Genomic DNA, 4,653 nt, shown 5'->3' on the forward strand with positions numbered 1-4,653 from the left:
ATCAGTACTTTAAATTAATATAAAAATATATTATCTCATTGGGGTATTATTCCTACAAATAATTATGTCACCATTCTAGAATATTAACTATCTTTTATTATTTTTCTCTCCCTTTGTCTTCACAATTTATAGGTGCAGAGTAATCATTGGCTATCACCGACTAATATGAACCATTGAATCTAAATGGTCACCTTTACTAAGGTCTCCCCTTCTAAATACATTTTATTTAACCATAAGATTCAAAAATGATACATTGGTTTCCGCCATCACCTCTCTCTCTCTCTCTCTCTCTCTCTCTCTCTCTCTCTCTCTCTCTCTCTCTCTCTCTCTCTCTCTCTCTCTCTCTCTCTCTCTCTCTCTCTCTCTCTCTCTCTCTCTCTCTCTCTCTCTCTCTCTCTCTCTCTCTCTCTCTCTCTCTCTCTCTCTCTCTCTCTCTCTCTCTCTCTCTCTCTCTCTCTCTCTCTCTCTCTCTCTCTCTGTGTGTGTGTGTGTGTTCCGGAATGCTAGATTAGTAATGAAAAAATGATTTAAAATTGGTAACTAGGTTTTAACTATAATTACAAGCAACATTTTTATGTAAGATCTATTATATGGGTTAAAGGGACAAGGATGATACATAAATTATTCTAATTTATTGAGGAATTTCATGCAACGGAAGAATTGTTAAAAACCATTTACTTGATTTAAATATTGGATGACGTTTTTACTATATAAAGTGAGAAAACAATTCACCATTTGTTATATGCAAAGTTAAAACATAAATAAAAATATGTTTGGAATCCGCAGTATATGTTATATTGTGATCATTTATGTTTCATTGTTTCTTGTTGTAATTGAGGGTCATATTAGTAAGCTCATTTCTCTTTTTTTTTTTTATCTTAGACACAATATTTCACTCATATTTAGTAATATTACTTTATGCATATTTTAAATTCCAGAAGCGTGTGATACTGACGCTGATTGTCAGAAGAAATATCCTGGTCCTTATGAACATCTTTTGAAGTGTATTCACGGTTATTGCGTGTGCCTTCCCAGAAATCCGGGTAAAAAAATATTTCTCCATTCGGCTAAGCCTTTTTATTTTATTTTCTCATTATAATATTGTTACTCTTATAATTTGTCCTAAACTTTCACGTAATTCTCTGACTTTTTCAATTTTTTTGATTGCATTAGAACTATGTTATATATATATATATAATTGAAAAAGGAGTACAAAGGGTACTCTAACAATACAATAAAATTCAAATCCCCATAAAAGAGAATCATTTAAATAGGGACTAAAACTCTAGAAACATCACAATAATGAGATCGAAGTAAGTAAAACATGCAAATATATCACAATTCATCTCGACTCAATCATATGATACATCCTCAATAAAGTTCCTTTCAGACTATTCATCTTGACTCAATCATATCATACATCTTTATCATAACACTATTCCTCCACTTTTTTATTTGGAAAATTCTGAAGTTTTTCTAACACATGCTTTTGATTAAAAAATTTCCTCTTTCAATTTCTAGTCCTAAATAATAAATTTTATTTTGGGCAATAATGGCCTTCGCTTTGCTTAATACCACTCCATGCTCAAGAATCCAGTAAGTACTAATTCTACCTTTTTAAAATGATCGTCTATGTCTCTATTTGAAAAGACTAGTATACCATCAATATAAATTAGACAAAATATTCTTATATTCCTTAAGTATTGTATCCATTCTACGTTGTAAAATACCTGGTGATTGATTCATACCCATTGGAAGTACGTTCCATTCATATTGACCTTGAGCACAACTAAATGTTGTTAGGGCCTTAGATTCTTCGGTTAATCTTATTTAATAAAATCTCGACTTACAATCAAAAGTACTAAACCAATTCATATTTCTAAATCTTGCAATAATTAATTATTTTCTTGGGAGAAAATAGGAATCTTCTTCCATCACATCACTTATTTGTTTATAACTAATTACCATCCTTCTTTTCCCTCTTTTTATGTCATTATGATTTTCAACTTAAAATGTTGGCGCATAGTGCTTACTTTTTTATGGTCTTATTAATCATTTTTCACTCATTTGCTTAATATCTTCAGCAAATTCATCTCTATCTTGTTTTGTATATATCATGGGTTTACATTTAATCTCTCTTGTTGGATCTTTTAATTTTAATTCAACTAATTCCATATTTTTATTATTAATTTTTGTATCTAGTGGGTCTTCACTACAAACCTTTTTTTAGTAATTCTTCAATATGTGCTGGGATTTTTCTTCCGGGTTCCAAATTTACTAATACATGGTGTATTTTTCTACGAACTAATCCTATAATTTCACCACGTTTTAGCTTATGTAACTTTGATTTTTTTTTTGGAATAAATTGTTTATGAGGAATTAATAACAGAAATATCAATAATATCTTTTAATTGTTTTCCTCTAATATATGGGGATTTAATTGATATATACTCTAAGTATTGGCAAAAAGGTGTATATAAATTATTTCCTATTTGAATTCTTTTAATTTATTTTAATTCTTTTAATTGTTTTCCTCTAAAATTATTTCCAATTATCATGTCTAACCTTGTTTCTTGTTGATAAACTGTAGGTACTATACACAATATATTTTGAATATTTAAGGTAATTCTAGTGGCTACCCAATTTAATGGATGTATAGATCCATCAGCTATTTGAATTTTTAATGGTTTTTCTAATTTTTCCCATTTATTAAATAATGCTTTTGTTGCTATACAAATACTCGCTCCTGTATCTATATAAGCTTCGGTTTCTTCATTTTCTCTTTAAATTTTTATTTTCATTCATCTGAATATAGTTCATCTTCTATTTCTTCTAAAGGTATATCATCTTCTATATATATTCATATACGTTATAATCACTATCACTTAGTTCATCCTCTAAAGGTTCTAAATTATATAATTTATATAGTTTCTTTATTGATTTTGATTTTTCTTTAGTTTCTTTTGAATCTTTTTATTTCTTCTTTTGACATTCATTATCATAATTTCCTTCTATATTACATCTCCAACACACATTTCTTTTTTCTTTTTGGACAATATTTTCTAGGTGTTTGTTTCCTTTTTCTTAGTATTTTTATATGCCTTTTTCTTTGGATAAGTTTTCCTTAATGTTGGTTTTCTTTTATAATTTTTTCTACTTCTTTTATGACATCCATAGTTTCCTGGTAGGTGTAATCCTAACTATTACAACAGAATGAATTTCTTCCTAAATTTAGATTTTTAATCTTTTCTCTCTTTAGGCATTGTTTTCTTATTTCTTATAAAATTTGTATAACTCCTCATAAAGTATCACCCATTTCTACGGGTTGAGATTCCTATATTTCTCTTATACTTGTACTAAGTGGATAAGGTAATTTAGATATAAATATATCTATATACACTCATTGGGTTTTCCTATCTAACTCATAATATTTTTTTATATTCACAAATAAAATTATCTAGCTCACAGATATTACAAGGGGTTCTCTAACAATACGATAAAATTCAAAGCCCCGTAATGGAGAATCATTTTAAATTGGGACTAAGACTCTAGAACATCATAATAATAAGATAGAAGTAAGTAAAACACACAAATAAACCACCATTTATATCGACTCAATCATATCAAACATCCTAAGTAAAGTTCCTCTCAGATCATTCCTAGCTATTCGATGCATGCTAAACTAAATTCTGACAATGAAACTGATAATTCTTGATGCCAAAAAGGCTCTTGCTAACACTGTGAAAGGGCCATGTTTCTTCTCGTAGGTTATAAATTCTATAAGTCTATTAGAGTCTATAATTTGGGCCAGAATATACCATTATATTGTCATCTAGCCAGGTTCAAAATAATGATAGTATCATTTCTAAATTATGGGACCAAAAAATAATCAACCTTGTGCATCCATACACAATATAGTGGCATAACATCAATGAATCCTTATTGAATTCTCAACAATAATCTCTACAAGTCATGGTAACTTGTTCCATAAAATGACGAACTAGTCATTTTAGTTTGAATGATCTAGTCATGTTATGGTATTCATTCATATCCAGAACCTTAGTCGATATTCATATTCATAGTCAACGTTCATCATATTCATAGTTTCCCTAACAATACAATTTAGGCTTAAACACATTTATCACACCCCTTAACTTTTAAAATGTAGCGATTTTGACCCCCTTATAAAAATAATGACAAAGTCCTCCCTCATGTTTAGCCCCTTTTGCAAAACACCAATTTTGACTCAGTCAATCCTACGTGGCACGCCACATACTTCAAAAAAATCAGCTATATATTTTTTGAATAAAAAATAAAGGAAAATCCACATGTGTATTTTATGAATTAAAATAATAAAAAAAAGAAAGAATAAGAAGGGGGCACATGAGAAGCTCCAACCATTCTTTCTCTCCCTTCTTTCTTTATCAATCTCCTTCTCATTCATCATCTTCTTAAACCAACAATCCATCAAACCCAACAACTTTCTATTCTCTTTTCATAAATCAATTTAAAAAATAAAAATAAAAATAAAAAACATTATGAACCATGCAGCTCTGTCTATATTCAGCATAACCAAAATAAAAATCAACACTCATCCTTATCCTTCATCACCAACACCCATGCCCTTTCCAGATTCAACATCACCATTCATCC

General features: G+C 29.4%; 1 long non-coding RNA gene across 1 annotated transcript; it reads left to right on the forward strand.

Annotated features, from left to right (window-relative positions):
- Positions 1 to 721: 721 nt before the first annotated feature.
- Positions 722 to 2,775, forward strand: LOC146930794 (uncharacterized). Its single transcript, XR_015006480.1, has 3 exons — positions 722 to 848; positions 939 to 1,043; positions 2,591 to 2,775. It is a non-coding gene; the product is annotated as an uncharacterized LOC146930794 (long non-coding RNA).
- Positions 2,776 to 4,653: the final 1,878 nt, after the last annotated feature.

Source organism: Medicago sativa, chromosome 4 (assembly GCF_051527215.1).
Source record: "Medicago sativa cultivar Bolivia chromosome 4, Bolivia_mono, whole genome shotgun sequence".
Taxonomy (NCBI): Eukaryota; Viridiplantae; Streptophyta; class Magnoliopsida; order Fabales; family Fabaceae; genus Medicago; species Medicago sativa.